Source organism: Bubalus kerabau, chromosome 6 (assembly GCF_029407905.1).
Source record: "Bubalus kerabau isolate K-KA32 ecotype Philippines breed swamp buffalo chromosome 6, PCC_UOA_SB_1v2, whole genome shotgun sequence".
Lineage (NCBI taxonomy): Eukaryota > Metazoa > Chordata > Mammalia > Artiodactyla > Bovidae > Bubalus > Bubalus kerabau.
This window is the reverse complement of record NC_073629.1, coordinates 4,125,506-4,144,060: the sequence shown is the minus strand read 5'-3', so window position 1 is coordinate 4,144,060 and position 18,555 is coordinate 4,125,506. Positions and strand designations below refer to the sequence as shown.

The 18,555-nt window shown below is 47.4% G+C and overlaps 1 long non-coding RNA gene across 4 annotated transcripts; it reads right to left on the bottom strand.

Annotated features, from left to right (window-relative positions):
* Nucleotides 1–1,348: 1,348 nt before the first annotated feature.
* LOC129656576 (uncharacterized) lies at nucleotides 1,349–9,341 on the bottom strand. 4 transcript variants are annotated; one of them, XR_008716401.1, is made up of 5 exons: nucleotides 9,023–9,341; nucleotides 5,833–5,880; nucleotides 4,321–4,814; nucleotides 4,053–4,190; nucleotides 1,349–3,024 (listed from the first exon to the last, which is right to left on the bottom strand). It is a non-coding gene; the product is annotated as an uncharacterized LOC129656576 (long non-coding RNA). The 4 variants fall into 4 exon arrangements; XR_008716400.1 differs by lacking the exons at nucleotides 5,833–5,880; nucleotides 9,023–9,341 and adding exons at nucleotides 4,963–5,116; nucleotides 5,195–5,520; XR_008716398.1 differs by lacking the exons at nucleotides 5,833–5,880; nucleotides 9,023–9,341 and having other exon boundaries at nucleotides 4,321–4,937.
* Between the last annotated feature and the right edge of the window lie 9,214 nt (nucleotides 9,342–18,555).

Genomic DNA, 18,555 nt, shown 5'->3' with positions numbered 1-18,555 from the left:
TCATATGCAAGCAGAGTGAGACCCGCCCTAAACGTCAGCCTGAAAAATACACTGCCCCTCTTTGGAGCTGCCAAGTTTCAAGAACCAAACCTTTGCTTCGGGTTCTTGCAGCAACAGCAGGGCACCCACCCGAAGGTGCTGCACCCATTCCCAGCAACCTGGAGTCTTCCCAAGGACTAAGCTACCCATCCTGGTTCTGAGCCAGCAGCAGCTCAAAGCCAGGTAGTGCAAACTCCCGGCTGCCATGCTTGCCAGGAACGCAGATGGGTGTGCCCCAGAGTTCAGCCAGAGTCTCCCAGAACATCTGGGCAGGGTGGGGAGGCCGGAGCACAGCCATGAGTTTGGAGTTTCTTCAGCGTCTCATCTTTCTTCCCACTGGGCAGAGGACTTTGGTTTCATCACTGATTCATTCCCAGGCACAAGCAAGTGGCTTCCCTCCGGGCTGCATCTTCTCCCCAGAGCACCAGGGCAGATAGTGCCCTGAGATGGTAGGGCATTAATGAGAGGGTCCCACACACACCTGGTGGAACCTCAGCTAGACAGGGCTGGTGATCGTACAAAGAGAAGAAACCCTGACCGCGTCATGGCAAGTCAGCCCTGGAAGGAAGGGACCCCCTAAGCTCAGTGGGTCTCACCTCTCCCCTCCCAGATGGGGGCACCTCTGGTCTGCAGCTACTGCCCCACGTCATCATCACTGGTGTTTAGACGTGCATGTGGGGTCCTCTGATAGATCCTCCATCCCAAGAAAAGTCTCACTTTTTTCTTCTCACAGACGGTTCCCCACTGACTTTTCTAGCATTGTCTCCCCTCTCCCCTGCTCTTTTCTCTCCTCTCCCACTCAGCTCCATGCACTAACTCTCTCTGCCACCTCAGATATGACCCAGACATCACCCTAGTACATCCCTGCGCTTTGGGTGCAGGCTCTGTCCTCAGTCAGGACTAACCCCCTCCTCTTTCCTCTCTGGCATGTTGAATATCTACCTCTGATGCTCTCAGACAGGTAATTAGCACTTCCCCTGGGTAAATTCACAAGCTGATTAGCATTTATCACACAATATGACCAATTCTTCTTTAGATGCCTGCCTCCTTCACCGAAAATACACACATCTGTGTCCCACAGAGCTCCGTGTCCTCAGAGCCTGACCAAGTCGGGCCTTGCTGACCCATAAGGAGGGAGACTGGAAAAGGCAGATGCTTACGGGGTTCAAACACCAGGGAATAAAAATGGATGCAGGAAACTCGCGCCCTGGCACCCCCCTCCCACAGTTCTCCCCAACATCCACCAGATATTTGGTTCTTCTGTATCCTTCCAGACTTTATGTACATCAAAGAAAATACAGATCCTTAATTCCGCCCTTTGTAATGCCAACAGTAATATTGCTCACTCAAAACTTTTCTTCTACCAAAAAATCTTTTAAATCCTTCAAAGTTCTTAACATTCATACTATCTCCTTCTGAATGTCCAACTTGTAGATTTCAGTACTCACAAAACAAATAAGATCACACATTTAATGTAAGTTACAGTACAGGTGCAGCTTGCTTTAAAAAAGGATTGAGTTCCTAGAAAATCATATAAAAATCACTCATTGCAACCCCATGGACTGCAGCCCACCAGGCTCCTCTGTCCATGGAATTCTCCAGGCAAGAATACTGAAGTGGGTAGCCATTTCCTACTCCAGGGGACCTTCCTGATCAAGGGATCGAACCTAGATTTCCTGCATTGCAGGCAGATTCTTTACCATCTGAGCCACCAGGGAAGCCCATATAGAAATCACATTGTCATTAAACCCATCATATTTTTGGTGCATTAACAGGCATATCATCTAAAGATACCCAGGTGAAATGCTTCTTATCAGTGAGGAAACTGGACACTGAGGCACTCCTGAACTGTGTGTCAGGCTCAGAGTTGCTAACGCCTCGATTTGTTAGGATCAGAGATGCATTTCAGTGAGAACAAGGCTCTCAGTTCAGTTAGGAAAAGGGTAAAATTTAGAGCCTCCCTCAGACTGTAAACAAGGGGTCAAGTACTCAGATGGCCCCCTGGTCCATGAGACCCCAGGGGCCAGATCAGGTCAGCACCCAGTCACTGCAGGGTGGCACAGAAACCACTCCAATGGGTTTAGCTCACAGGGGCACCACCCAACGACTGAGCTGCTGAAAAGTGCAAGTCAAGGGCCCATCAGCTCTAGCCATGGGCCCGCTCCAGCTCACTTTTTGTAAGGCTTGGCAAACTAAGAATGATATTTACATTTTAAAAAATTTCATAAGATCAAAACGAGAATAATATTTCATGGTGTGTAATGAAATTTAAATTTTGGTGTCCCTAATAACATTGTATCGGAACACAAGCTGCTGTCTCATCTGATGACTGTCCATGGCTGCTCTCACACTACAATGATGGAGTTGAATGGTTGAAACAGGCAGCAGAGTCACAAGCCTAAAGAATTTACTGTCTGGCCCATTACAGAAAAACTTGCTAACCTCTGTTTTAAAAGACACTGCAAGACCCAAAGCAGATGTCTATGTGAGATGGGCTTGTCTGTCTCAGCGTTGGGTACCTATTTCTGAAGCCCATTCATTTCTTTGAGAGGGGATCCAGACCTCAGTGATGAGACTTATTCCTTTTGGAGAAAGGCATCATCACCATCACGAGTCAGTGCTGAAGCACTCCTCTTATCTGCTTCAGGGGATCAAACCGACCTTTCCTAGCTGGTGCTTCCTGGAGTTCAAGGTGGGCAGGGGAGAGTGGCCAGCCAGCTGCAGGGCACATCATCTTCCTGCAGTACCGCAGATTTCCACAAGAGGGCGGCAGCTCTCCTGTCTGCAGTTTCTCGGATGTCCTTCCAGGCTTCGGAGAGCAGCCCCCGGAGACCTCAGTGCCTTGCCAGCCCCCGCACGACTTTCCCTAGATTGATGGTCAAGAATGAGGCTGTCTTCCGGTGCAGGAACTCATGTAAGCCTGCTGGTCCCAGGCAGCCAGGCTGACATCTTTAGTGGTTGATTATCACATGTGTTAGTCTTGAACTGTCAGCAAAAAAAAAAAAAGAAAGGAGAAAAAAAAATACTGGTTGAGTCTTTCTCCCATCTTGCCCACTCCTGATCCCCCTCTGCTAGTCCAGTAAAACAGAGTGTACCGGTTTTTAGGCTGTTCTCTCCTAGCTCTAAACTCAGCCTTGTTGCTGGGGCCAGAACTCTGTGAACCACACTTGTGTTTTCCAGATGTTTTCCATGCTAGGCTCTGCTAAGTCAGGGTGGTAGAAGAAGGGATTCACCTCGTCCTGGAAGTCTGCTTCCCTGTGCTTCCTTCCTTCTGGCTGTGGCTCTGAGGGACCCCAGCAACGCCTTCTCTCCGTAATAAGAGTGATGCCTCCGCGGAGAGCAGCGGGATCTGGTGATCAGCAGTCTTCACACTGCTGAGCCAGCTCCCCTGTGTCTACTCAGGGTCTACAGAGACACTCCAACCAGCTGTGCCCCATCCTCAAAGGGCAGGGTCCTGTATCCACCAAGCCTCTCCTCCAAGGTCCTAATTTTTATAATTCAAATTTCTTCCCTTTGACCCCAGAGCCCAGTGGGTGGTAGGCCTCCCACAATTGCTACATTTATGATAACGTAGGGTTCCCTTCCTGCCTCTTCAGTGACATAATTAACAATGTGCTGCGTAGTTAACTATTCTTTATGTTAATTCTGGTTTCCCAGGTGGCGCTAGTGGTAAAGAATCTGCCTGCCAATTAAGGAGACACAAGAGACTCGGGTTCGATCCCTGGGTCCTGGAGAAGAAAATGGCAACCCACTCCAGTATTCTTGCCTGGAAAATTCCACAGAGGAGCCTGGCAGGCTACAGTCCATGGGGTCATAAAGAGTCAGACACGACCAAGTGACTGAGCACACACATATGAAATCCTCACTGTTCAAGTAACTGGGGTGGCTTCTGTGTATACATAACTCTTATCAAGTCTAAAATTAAGTAAACATTTCACTCTGATTATTGGATCACAGACCCTCCTAAGGCCCACCTGAAAAATTAAGTCTACAAATGCTCAATATATACCTACATGGGAAAGACATGGGGGCTGAAGCTGAGAAATGGGCACCACCAGTTTCCTGAGGTCTCATACTCTTGAGACCCTCCACACTGCCTGGGACCCTAGCTCTCTCTGCCCTCATCCAGCAGGGAGGCTCTGCGACTGTGCCTGGGGGTGGAGGTGGGATGGGGGGAGATTAAAAAATGCAGGTTAGCTGGCCTTTGTCCCTCTTGCCCACTCTCACTCAACCCACCCAAACCCACCATCCTCACAAAGGAGCCCAGAAAAATAAAAGTACCCGGTGAGTGCCCCACAATGGCCTGGTGAGAGACAGTTACACTTTCACTGGTCTGGCAGAAAGCCTCAATTCTCAGACGTGATTCTTTCCAGGCAGCACCGTAACTGAGGAAAGAGAAAGAAGCCACCGTGGCCAGGAGAGAAGGGGGCACAGAACTCCCTACCTGCTCAAACCTGACTGAACCTGTCTGGGGGTTACCACTTAAGAAAGACAAAACTGCAGAGGAAAGAGGGGCTTCATGCCTGGAGCAGATTTTACAGCTGATAGGATCTCAATAAAAAATTATCGAAAGTTATTATCAGTGAAAAACAAAATTTAAAATAACAACACCCGGCAGCAGATGTGGATGAGTGCTGGGAGAAGAGTGGAGAGAGGAGGCTGGCAGGGACTGAGCAGGAAAGGGAGGCCACGGTCAGTGAGTCTCCACTTGAAACCCAGCAGGGCTCTTTGTAGACCAGTTCCACCAGTGTAGTCAAAATCCTCTTCAAGAGCCACTGAAACGACAAACAGAGTTTCCAATGACATGTAAGAAACAGAACCTCTTCAGCTGTCATCACTAGGAAGCACCGACTCAACCTAATGATTTTACTGGGATTCCTTTTAATGAAGTCTTTGCCCCTCCTTTCCCAGAATGCCTCCCACCTGGAGTCCAGGAACACCAGGACACGGCTGTGAACTCGCGCGCCCCCTGGTGGCAGATCACCGCCAAAGCATGAGGGCCATCTGCCAAGCTGGTACAGCAGCGTTGACGATGAAAGCTACTTTATCCAAATCTTTTTGTTCGTTTCCCACATTCCTATGGAGTTAAGCAGATTTTAGCATATTCATCTCCCTCTTCTTTTTCTCCATTTGGCCACTGCTTTGCTTGACTCACCTCAAGTCCCTTTTTTGTCTGAAGGCTGAGTACCCAGCCAAGACTTGGCTCTTCAAACTACTGAGAGTAGCTCTCGGGTCACAGATGGGAACAGTTATGTATTGGGGTTTTAGAGAGCTATCAGAAGAAAACCAACCATAGGAACTAGGGCACCGAGACTACAATGGGTAAGTCATTCCAGTTCCACTCTACAGCTGACCTCAGGTTCCAGGATGCTAGGGCCAGGAAAGCTAACTGGTCAACCACTCTCACCTCTTCTGAAGAGGTGTGTGCCCCAGTAAACATAACCTATGCCTAGCAGACCGAGTGAATGCTCCAGATGACAATAAAACCACATACAGAACACAACTAATTGATCACAGCATTCAGCTGACCTGCTCCACAGAAAGTGCCAAACAGCCACTTCAAATCAGCTGGATTTGACAAATGAGATGAAAACTTCTTCCTGATCTTGGCCTATTTGAAAACATAAATGTAAAAAAATCCATGATTTCTTGTCATCTGGAACATTCACTAGTCCAAATATGAGTTCCAAATCTGCTTAGCCATGGCCTTGTAGATCTCTCAAATCCCTCCCCTTGTTTTTTTAAAATGTGGGTGTCTGAGCTCCTTTCATATGTTCTTAAACATAATCTCACCTCAGGGCCTTTGCACTTGCTTCCCTTCATGTCTGTCCCATTTTTACCCTGGAAATAAGGCAAAAGTGAATGACTGGAAGGTCCAGGCTATTAAAATTGTTAGTGAAATATACTTTTATTATTATTTTCAAATTCAGGGACACTCCTTATTCAGCACTCAGACACTTAATCTCTCAATTCATTTTAATTCAATTCAACTGCCAAGAAAACCCACAAACCCAGAAGTAATCAAAGAGTCCTTCAGGCATCAGCAGCAATGAAAATATCCTAAAATAGCCAAAAGCAGGAAATTTGCTGAGATTCAGTTATTTTGCTAACCAAAAGAAAGCGAGACTCTCTCATTGAATGTCAATGTCTATAAAGTGAAATTCTGCCAGCACCCAAATCAAGAAGAGCAGGAAGAAACAGATACTAATAATGATATAATAATAACAGCAAACAACATTGACAAATAATATTTATTAAGAACTTACTACATGATGGGCCATACTACAACTGTGTTATAGTTTGCATAAGTAATGCATGTAACAACCAAATCAGATAGGTTTTATTATCAACCCCATTTTAAGATGAAGACACTGAGGCACAAAATACAACAACCAAAGGGGGGAGGGGAAACCCAGGAAGCCAAGGAATCAAATTTTAGATAGTTATGATTACAGAGGCTGAAATGACAACTTATGTTAGAAATACACTGTCAACACAGAAAATGACAACAGAGAGCAGAGATGACCAAGAGGTTGATGAACACATCAACCTCAGAAAGCTCAGAGCAGGGCATTCAGAGTCAGGACTCTTTAGTGACCCTGAGGACATCACTGTTCCATCAGGCAGGCCAATAATGAGTCTCTAAGTTAGCCCTCCCCCATAAAACCTCCAGGGTGATGACTAAAGACAAAAGGGTACTCAATTTGTTTGACTTTTCATAAACCAATTATCCAGAACAGTGTTTGTCTAGCTTTTTCATCTAGATGTGTTGACAACTTAAGTTATTGAGGAGCTGTTTTAAACTGTTGAATTGTTGTAATCAGCACATTAATTTTATGCAAATCTTTATCTTTAAAATGCCTTGAATGTTACTTGCTCTCAAGTAGCTTAAGCAATCTGCATGATTTTATCCTTGCCATCACCTGCATTGCCTTTTCCTTTTTCAGAGTGATGGAGTCTTTCACATGAGAACATTTCTGCACTATCACCCGTTCTGAATGTGGGAGACTCTGGGTGCATGTGTGTATTTCTCCTGCACTTCAGGGCCGTCCAGAAATTGACAAAAGCCAGCATCAGCTCCTACAAGCAGGAATCACTCTCAGAAATGAGTTTCCCCATTGCTAGGGAGAAAGTAGGGGCAGCGGGGGATGGTGATTTGGAGGTTTAGGGTGTGACAAGTGGACTTCTGCCACTCCTACATAAAACCTGTCAACACTCAGCCTGGAATCATAAACAGGACAAGTAAGATTTTCTAGGTTGCCAACATTCTTTCCAAGTTGTCCATACAGAGCTGATGGGATGCACAGGCTGTGATTCCTGGGAAGTGTCCTAAACAAGCCCTAAATAAAGCCCTTTAAACCCTGACATCTGGTCCACAGCATATTGAAACTTCTTGCCCAGGACTGCTTTTTTCCCTCCAGATTTCTTTGAGTAACTTGTGAGGCAACTCTCAGTAATTATTTCAATTCACAAATTAGTCTCAGTTGTTCCCCTAATTTATATTGTGGCCCCAAAGTACCCTCTGGAAGCCAAGCCTCTCACCCACATATGCCACAAAGTACTTCATCACCAGTGCAGACCCCAGGCCTAAAATGTATCTGTTTGCTCCTGGAGGACACAGGTTAGAACAAACTGGGTCTGTAGTAGGATGAAGCTTCTCACGGCTGCAGGGACTCAGCTGGGCCTCATTAGCTTCACAGAGCACTGGAGCCTCCTCTCCAGTCATGGGCCAGGACTTAGGACTGATCCTCCCACAATCATCACCCTAGCAGAGCCAGATCAAGTCATGAGTATTCAAAGCCTCAGTTGCCTCGTGGTGCCCATGTACAAAGATGACGTTTCCAGAGGTCCGTGTCCCCTTTTCCAATGCTCTTCCCCTTAAGGACTGGAACTCGGGGTGTCACTGTCCCTTCCAGTCAGATGGTCTTTGCCCGCAAACCTGCTGTCCTCTTCAGAAGGCCTAGCAGGGAGCAGAGACTCTAGCTCACCCCCCAGGGTACTGCTGCTCAATTGGGGACCCCCAAAGTATTCCAGCCTCCAGAAGGCAGAGCCAGATGAAGTCCTGTGTTCAGGCCTGGTTTAGAAATCACACTCGTGATGTTCTGCATCATCCCAGTACTTTCGCATATGACACAGGTTGCCAAGGTTAGTAATGGTTAAACTTTGAGTTAGTATGACTTAGGATGGATTTTTTTCTTCTGCCGGTAACTTTTCTTTGAATACCAGGTTTTCATGTGTACATGTTGTCTTCAGAAAGAAAATATCCTTCCTTGGTAAAAAGAAATACATAGAGTTTAAGTTAGCTATGAAATGATTCCCTGTGTGTTTTAAAGAGATTTTCAGTGGTTTATTCCAAGTCTGTGCTATTTAAGAGTTGATACTTACATTTCAGAGGCTGACCCGTTTACTTGGAAGATCCGTGATTCAGCTCTGTGCACATCCGTCATAGACTTGCTCCCCTCCATCCACCTGAGAGGGAAGAGTGGTACCACCTCTCCCCTTCTTGGCTGGCTGTCAGCCACCGGCAGGGCAAAGAATACATGCCTTAGACTTGGCATGTTCTGTCCATAAAGCTCTCCACGGGAAATTCTGTAAGTTCATATTTTCCCTCCTCCTGAGAGATGCACAAAGGCCAGTCATAGTAATTTCAGTTTTTCAGTTGAGAAAATCCAGCTACTGGGCATGAAATCCCCTTGGATTTCCCCGTTATATGGAGCAGGTTTGTGCTCCCATCTTTTAAGACAGATCCTCCTGGGCTGTGAGCATCTGATAGATTTCCCAAACTCCCTTTAGAGTCGTCATGGGTGGACTCTATCAGCTGACAGGAGAGGGGCTGAAAACATATTTCATGAACGCTCACAAGTTAATCACCTTCCAAAATGAAATTACCCAAACGGACCACAAGATAAGCCTGGCAACAATTAGAGCTTGTTTCCTTTTGAGTCAATCACAGTAGCAAACGTGTCTCCTTTGTTGTACTCACCTGGCGTGGCTGGGGTGTTGCAGCCATCCTGCCTGTCAAGAGGAGGAAGCAGAGGAGAGGGGACCATTTGGTTAAAGATCCTCTCATCCCACCCACCTCCCAGTGTGCCCCATCATCGTGAGCACCAGCCTATGCACCCATTCAGTAAGCAGATGGTCCTGGGGCACTTTCTATGGCTCTGACCTGTGCTGCCTGATGGGCTGCAAGGTTGCATCCTGCCAGTCCCTGCCTGCCCCCACACCCATAGACTGCTGGGGGAGACAGCCAAGAAAGCAGAGGTTTCAGAACAGAACAGCGGGTGCTTCAAGATCGACACAGGTGCGGTGGGAGCACAGAATGATGCCTTCAAGTATGACCCAGCTGGGGGTGCTTTCCAGTCATTCCAAAGTGAACGGAATGATGCCCGCAAAGAAATTGGTCATGGAATCCTTGAAACACAGCTTTGCCTTCTAGCATTTTGCCTTAAATCCCTTCCCTCGGTATTATATCTCCGTGTCTCAACTGCCCTATATGTCTATTGAGTTAAATTTGATAAGCCTGTTAAGCAAGGCTTTCAAACTTTATGGGTTTTTATTGTGCTTTGAACATTATCGTTTTTTAAAACATGAAATACTTGATTTGATCGGTCCATAATACTGCATAAATAATCAGTGGAAAACACACCATGGTAAAACGTTCTGACATGGGATGTGCAAGCCCATTGTCAGGACGAGCCAGTACAGCATCACAAGAATGGATGAGAAGAAAATCCCCAGTTGCATCCCTTATATTACCTTTCAAGGTAGTGCTTGAGCACACGCTGACTAATAATCAATAATATTAAAAACCAGTAGTCGTTTAATACGAATCACAGTACTCGGCGCCTACAAGAAGCTGTCCCACATCTGGGTTTGACAACAAACCTGTAAGCAGGTCGGGTTCTATCGCTCATATTTTACAGACACCGAAACTGAGGCTTGGGTGAATTGCTGACCCGCCTCTGGCGGGCTGAGCTCCGGCCCCTCCCCTCTGCCTCGGGCGGCTGGTGCGCCGAGGTCGGTGCCCAGCCTCTCCCGCCGCGCTCGGCCCTGAGCGCTCCCGAGAGGGGCCCTCCGTGGAGGACAGGCGCTGACGGAACTCGGGGCTCCCCGGGCGCTCCGGCCCCGCCCCGACGGCTCGGCCGCTCGGCCTTAGCGCGCGGCGTTAGATAATCTCCGGGACGCCCAGCGTGCTCTCCCTGCCAAACCGCAGGGAGGGACGTGGCCGATGGAGGGAAGGGGCTGGGAACCGTTTGTTGTTTTTTCTGAATTAAAAGAAAATTGGGGAACAGAGCAAGGGAGGGAGCACAGAGTTCAAGGGAGAATCTGGCGAGTCACCTTGGCAGACCCCTGGACCACTTCCAGAACTCTCTCTTGAAAAGGGTGAGGCTGCCGAGTGTGTGATGAGTGCTCAGTGAGCATTCATTGTGGATGATGGATGACTGGCCTGGAATCCTTCCACACCACAAATTTGTTCCTCTGTACACCCAGGCAACCGAGAAGCCAAAAGAGGTGGGGAATCGGGGTGCTGCCTGAACGGCACTTTCACTCTGCTGCTGGCACCGGCGCCTCCAGCGCTCAGCCTCGCCTGCTTGACTCCTCTTTGACGCCCCTCCCTCAGTCCCTCTGGTCCCTGCAAGCAGAGCTCGGAGTTAACTTCTTGTCTCCACCTACGCTCTCACAGTCCCAGCCGCAGCCCAGCCTCCGCAGGCAGCGATCTGCTAGAGAGTCTTCAGGCTATAACTAGCGAGGACATCCTCCCTGCTTCCCTGCCTCCGGCCCGCCCCTCTGCTGCCCGAGGGGCCGCGCGGGCCACAGCACAGCTGCCAGAATCGCGTTTTCGTTGCCTGGTTTTGATCATGTAACATCCCCACTTGGAAGACCAGAGTGAGTCCCTGTGGCCTTATATGTTAAGTCTCAATTTCTAACCATGCATTCAGATCCTCCCCCACAGCCCCCCATCTTGCTTGCCCTACCCAAATCCTTCCAATGTAGAGCTGCTCAAATCCTGCGAACCTTCATAGCCACTCCCTTCCCTGCCCCGCCACTTGGTCATCTGGCCGGTATTTATCGAGCGTCTACAAAGTGAAGACACTGAACCATGGGCTGCAAATATAGACCAAGAAAAACAATCTACCTCCTCCCTCACAGACTGTAGAGTCAAGGGAGCAAGACAGTTAAGACAAGAAATTTTCTTGCTCCCAATTGCTACTGAAAGGACATAGCACACTTTTAAACCTGAGCACAATTGTGTAAAATAAACCAATAAGCAGGCGTGCGCAGATGAAGGACTGAAAGGAAGTGCACTAATATAGTCGGCCCTGTTAAGTATCCACATTGAGGTAAGCATCTTCTTGCTCTGCTTTAGGTACTTTCCAAAATTTTAATACTGATCACATATTCGTTTTATAATAAGCAACTGCTTTGTGACAGCAGTTATCAAAAAATAAGGACTCATGTTGATGTATGCAAATCCAATACAATATTGTAATTAGGCTCTAATTAAAATAAATAAGTTTAAAAAAAAAAGAAATTACCTTTTTGTGATTAGAAAGGCCATGTCATTTCTTTTAAGAAAGTTTTGCAGCTGCAGAAAACATAAATAAGAAAATAAAAATCATTCACAATTCCAATACTAGCACATAACAAATATCAGCATTTTATTATGACCTAACCATTATATTTTTTCCTAAAATTAGCCTCATATTATGCACAGTGTTTCACAACCTATTTTTTACTTGATGTGTTATACGTAGTCTCCATGGCATTGAGATGTTTCACTTCAACAGAATGTTGTGAGTTTTTCACATCATTGTAATATATAACATATGAACCGTAATTGGTTTAATCAGTTCTTATACCTAAATGATGATATTTGTCCCTAAAGAGGGAGAATCTTTTGGAGTTTGGAAATAGGCTCAGACAGGGATTCGATTCCTGGCTTTAACCACTTGTGCAATATATTAATAATTTTAAGTACATTAACTAATTGTTCCTAGGTGGTGTTTTCCTCACAAAGCATGTATCTTCTATACAGGGTTATGGCGAGAACAAAATAAAATAATGCTTTTTATAAGAAAATTATAATAAATAATATTACTTACTTAAATACTTAGATTACTGTACTTAAATAATAAATTATAATGAAATCATTGCTTTGGCATGTCTGCACCTAGGTATTTGTTAACTCTGATTATGTCCTTGGAATACATTCCTAGAAGTAGAACTTGCAGGTGAAGTGGTTTGATCATTTTAAAGTTTTTTGAGGCATACCACCAAGTTGCACTATTGAAAAAAGTGTATAAATTTCACTTAAAAGAAGGAGGAGACAGGGGGAAGTTTTTGAAAATGAAGTTGCCTCGAGCCCTGTGCGCCTGTGCGGTCACGGGTGTGTTCCAGAACAGGGACTTGGATGAACCCTCCCAACTCTTCAAATGTGACCCTCTGCTGCTCCCCAGCCTTCTTCCCACCAGCTGCAGTCCCTCCCTGTCCTAAAAGCTCCCTAGATGGATCCTCTATGTCTTCCCCCAGGGAACCCTTCTATAAGATGCAGACACAAAGAACAGATTTGTGAACACAGGGTGGGTGGGAAGGAGAGGGCGGGCAAATTGAGACAGTAGCATTAAAACACACACATTACCATATGCAAAATAGAGAGCCAGTAGGAATTTGCTGTATGACTCAGGGAGCTCAAATCCGATGCTCTGTGACGACCTAGAGGAGTGGGATGGGGTGGGAGCTGGGAGGGAGGTTCAAGGGAGAGGGGACGTATGTATACTTGTGGCTGATCATGTTGATTATGACAGAAACCAACACAAGACTGTAAAGCAGTTATCCTCCAATTAAAAAGAAATAAATTTTTTAAAAGACTCTTTTCTACTTAACATTTAGCTATTTCTTTACTGTGTGTTGCTTGAGATTTTTGCCATCTCTGCCACATGCTCCCACTCTCTCCTCCACCGGACTGTCAACTTCCGAAGTTCAAAGCTAAGCTAGGAAAATGAAATCGATTTTAGCTCTTTAGGTAACCATTTGCTGTTTTGAAAGAGAATAAATCATCCCCAGGTCAAAACTATTCAGGAAGAGCTGAAAAATACGAAAACGCCATATTTAAAGATGCCACTTTTCAGGTGAGGAAATTGGGGCTGCAATAGGGCCTGAGCCCTTCCAAAGGTCACAGATAAGCCATAGAGCCCCCTCTATTGACATTCGAGGTCACTCTGCATTCCTCCTACCACAGGGCCACCTCCCACCAGCTTGCATGCTTTATTGCTCATCCTGAGCCCCATGTTATCCAGCACACTATCTCAATTTGAAAAATCTTGCCCTTGACTCTTGTTTTCATGCAGCCCGCGGCCCTGCTATCTGTCCAGATCATTTCTGTGCTTGGACACCGCACTCCCACCTACCACCCTTCCTTGAACCGGGGGAGATAACAGAATCTGTGCCCACCCCGGCATTCCTGCGCATCCCAGACATGAAAGCAGTTGTGAAGCATGCGGAATCCTCCCCGATTTATTTCTTTTTACCTTACATCCTTTCCTCTTTGATGTCAAGAGACTATTTGAAAGAAAAGAATCTAACCTGACCTACTACCCGGAATGCCAAGATAAACAATTATTGGGCTGATGGAGGGCGGTCAGCAGACGGTGGACGAGGATGCACTGGACAAGGTTGGGCTGGTTTTCTAAACTCCTGTTCCACTTCAGGGCTGACCAGCAGGACCTTTACCTGGAAGCTCCCAGGGCTCCCTACTTAACAAGGTCCAGGGTCCCACAACCCACCCAAAGAGAGAGAGGCTCCTGTCTTTCCCTCAGACCCTCACCTCTTAGCAGAGGTCAGTAAGGGCCCTGGAAACTTCCCAGAAGTAAAGTAGATTCAAAAGCACTGAGAATTGTGAGGCTGTGTGGTACTGTGGGATGGGTAGAAATGAGGAAGGGAGGAAGGAGGATATGCCCTCTTCCCAAGCCAGCTACAGAGGGATGCTAAAATGCCTCCAGGAGACACTGAGGGTCATGTGGAGCTCCAGTCTCTCCTGCCTAGAGCCCCTGCCTGCCACGACCAGCATCTCCCCAGTAGCTTAAGGCAAGTTCTGCTTTGTGCAGCAGAATGGTGTTGGATGATGGAAGTCAGTGTGGGCTTTGAAAAGGGCCATACTTTGGTGCATCAGGATTTGAGTCTCGCCCTGAACAGCAGGCCACCCTCATACAGCCCTTTATCCCCTCCCTCTCCTCTTCTCACTCACTAGGTCACTGATACTTTCTTGTTGCTCTTCAAAAAAGCCAAGCTACTTCCTGTCTCAGGGCTTGGCACTTGCTGCCACCCCTGTCTGTGTGGCTTGTGGATCTTAGCACCCCAAGTGTATGCCAACCTGTACACAGTATGAAGGCTTATTACCTGCCCTGCCTGTGGACGGCGCTACTTCAATGCACACTCGTACAGCTACACACACATCCTCTGAACGGGATACTCTGCCATATCTTAGCATTCCCGGCGCCTTCTTCTCATTCACCTCTCTGTCAGTCGTCTCCTCGTCAGGAGGTCTTTCTTAGCCACTCTGTCTAAGCAGCACTGGCCTCCTCAACACAGGTCACCCTCGTTTCCCTTACTTTGCACTATTGTCTTCCTCATGGACTCTTACCTGTGGGCTCCCTTGTTTGTTTTTCTCTTCTTTTCTCAGAATGTAAACTCCAAGAGAGCAGAGAACTGTTTCATTCATTGGCACATCCTGAAATCTAGGTCAAAAGTGACTTATAGCAAGAGCTGAATATAATACACACATACAATCAGTCTCGAAGAGAACTTCCACTTGTGTTTTTGATTCCTAGGAAAGACTCTTATGTAACCTGGGAGGGTCTCAGTTGCTGAATCTCATGCCTCTTCTCCCTGAGCTTTTTTATTTAATTTTAATTCATCAGTGTTTCAGTGGACCTGCCGTCAGAGCAACTTTGCAGGGCTGGGACGGCACTCCCCACCAAAATCCAGGGCTCCCTCCAGTGAGAATGGTGACGATTCTTCTGGAGGAGCCTGGTTGTAAGAGGAAGTCTTTGCAAATGACTGCTCAGGGACCCATAATGTAAACTTACACCCCCAGTCAAAAGCATGTATTGCAGAATGATAAATCTTTTGTAAGTCATACCTCAAATTCCATTGTTTACAGAGGAAGTACTATTGCTGACAAGCATAAGCCATTTAGAAATATGACAGGAGTTATGAACCCTGCAAGAAGGAACCATCCTTGAACTGGAACGCTTGACCGTGGAATTTCTTTCTATTTGCTCAGACATTTTGGTAACCCATTGGAAATGTTTCTCTTTGGCATTTGACTAGAGAAGAAGCTAGTGACTCAGAAGGGAGAGGAGCTCGTGTAACAGGGAACTGTCAGCGGCAGCCATGTGGTGGGAGGAATGCGAGCCAGTCTCTGAACGGAGTCCAGGAGGCTGGGCTCCAGTCCCAGTGTGGCCAGGTCTCTTTCTGCCACCTGGACAGTTATAAGTCCTTGCATATAGGGGTGGGGATTACTAGTTCTCATCAAGGTTTCAGATTCTCTTCTCCTTCTGAGCATGTGTCCCTCTAAGTTAGATGTATTCTTGCAGCGGAAACGTGAATGGAATGATGTGTGTGAATTCTCGGGGAGAACATTTGAGAGCCTGTGATTCCCGTGTTCTGTGTACCTGCCTCTCTGAACTTCAAAGCCTGTTGCCGAGCTGGTATGGGTCCCAGAGTGCCTTCGATCAACAGAGTCCCATGATCTACCACCCCTCCCTTGAGCAGGCAGTGTGTGGGAGAAACTAAGCCTTGCCTTATGCATTAAGATTTTGAGGTTTGTTATAGCAGCAAACCTAGCCTATCCTGACCAATACCGTGCATCTAATAAGCCAGGTGCTTCCACCTATATTACCTCCTGTAATGGCACTGTGACCCTCTGGGTCTCACTTTACACTTGAAGACATGGAAGCTCAGCGAGGCCAGACTTCAAAGCTCAGATTCAAAACCTGATTTGAAAACTCATTCCCTCTCCATGATTCTATGACATCTCATACTCTGGAAGTGGGGCTTCTCAGGTGACTTAGTGGTAAAGAATCCATCTGCCAATGCAGGAGACGTGGTTTGATCCCGGGGCCAGGAATATTCTCTCGAGGAGGAAATGGCAACTCACTCCTGTATTCTTGCCTGGAAAATTCCATGGACAGAGGTGGGCTACAGCGCATGGGGTCGCAAAGAGTTGGATACGACTGAGCACACACACACTGGAAGAGACTCAACTTTTACTTTTCTCCAGACCCTGTGAGGCCCACAGCCCTTGCTCTGCAGCCATGACTGAGTTGGATTTGTTGTGGTCTGTGGCCTCATGGGCTTTATGATTTAATGTGGGAATCAGAGAGACAAGTAAACACTTTTTCTCCCTTAAAGAGTAGGTTAAAGAGCAGGCACAGCATGAACCCACGGAGGAGCAGCGCTGTGTGGCTGAGTGGGGTTGCAGGGGTCAGGGGTAGTGGCTGGTGGCACCGTGCGGGTGGGCCTGCAGGCTCCAGCCAGGGCAGCCCGACAGTCACGGAGGATGTACGATTGGCCTGAGTGTCGGAAGACTCGGGCCCCAGGCCTGGGTCCGCCAGTCTTGGTGAGTCACCTTTCTGGGCCCACCGCCCAGATGTAGGAGAAGCATCTTGGATCTGGACGCTGCCTACACATGAGCATCACCTGGGGAGCTTTAAAAAGGCAAACATCCAGCCACCCTCAGAGATCATGATTCATGGGCTCAGGCAGCATTCATGCCTGCGTAGTTTTCTAGGTAAAGAATCCACCTGCAAGACAGGAGACCCAGGTTCAACCCCTGGTTTGGGAAGATCCCCTGAAGAAGGGAATGGCCACCTACTCTGGTATTCCTGACTGGAGAATGCCATGGACAGAGGAGCCTGGCAGGCTACACTGCATAGGGTCACAAAGAGCCACACTGTCTCAGTCTCACAAAGCTGGTTTTCAAGAAAGGCTTTTTTTTAAAAAGGTCTTGATGCATGAGCGGACATGATTATTCCAGGACACTTTTCTGTTATTTTAGTGGCCACTGGACGAGCACTGTGGGTATTTGTTTTTGGTCAGGAGTGTTCCAGGCATTTTCAGAATTCACCTCAGACCTTGGGGAGAAATGGATCTGAGGCCTTCCTCAGAACTTTGGGGGCCACTCAAAGTCAGAGGCTCCAGAGGGACAGTGGGATTCCTCAGGGCACCAAACCCACTTCCTGAGTGACAGCATTGTGAATAAGGCCTCCTTTTCTGGGACAAAGAGCTGATAGGACTGGGAAGGTGAGTAAGCAGAAGACTTCCTGGGGACTGCACCTCAGCGTGCATGGAAGATGCGCTTCTAGGCTGGAGAGGTTTCATCCTGAAGATGGCCCTTGTGCTTCAGTCCTGGATAAGTCTTCTCAAATCCCATCCACCAGGCTACATTCTCCAGACCCACACAGAACTAGCAGCCAATCTCCAAGCTTCTGCAGATCTGGCTCTCAATAGCCCTGCTCCAGAGCCTCCTTCCCATTACATTTGTCCTCCTGAAACCAGGGGCATTAGCTGTGGACTTGGCTGGAGGAGAAACCACAGAAGCGCCAGAAAGACAGCACAGAGGACCTCCAGCTTCCCCGCAGCCTCTTGGCAGAGCTCAGGGTGGCTTCTCAGCTGGCATGCTGCAGCCAGGCTGCTGGGCACTTGCCCAGCCCTCATGCCACATCCCACGGCAGAGGGCAGGGCATGTGGTAGCTTTGGTGTGTGAGTATATTCCAGTTCCTAGGAGTCTAGTAGGATCACAATGCAAATTATCCATTCAGTTAAGGCAACCAAAGTCTCACACATGCTTCATCAACACAGGTAGAACTACTTAATATAACGGAGGAAAAGCCACACCTGGCCCCCATAGTGGCTTCCTGAGCCACACCAGGAATATCCAGGGCAGTGTCAGTAACATGGTCTTTCTCTCCAAGGCCAGTCTCTTGACTGAAGGTACTTAGGGCATCCATCAGCTGTCTTTGCTGCTCCTGGCATAGCAACATCATGCAACCTCCATCTCCTCCACACACAATGCCAGGGAGGTTCAGGTTTTGGACACAATCTTGGTGACACAAGCCACACCTATATCTTAGCCACCATCTCTGTGATGTGACTTGGGACTTGTTGATGAAGCCAGCTAGTAGTACCAAATAACTCAATTATCTGCCCTTCACAGTACTGAGGCCTATCTTTTTCATCCACTCACTTAGTTTCTACATCTTGCCAACCTTCAAAAAGGATTTGAAGAGATGCACCATGAATGACATTGTTACCCATCAAACTATTAAGAGAAAGAAAGGAGGCCAGATCAGATCAGAGATCAGATCAGTCACTCAGTCGTGTCCGACTCTTTGCGACCCCATGAATCGCAGCACACCAGGCCTCCCTGTCCATCACCAACTCCCGGAGTTCACTCAGACTCACGTCCATCTAGTCAGTGATGCCATCCAGCCATCTCATCCTCTGTCATCCCCT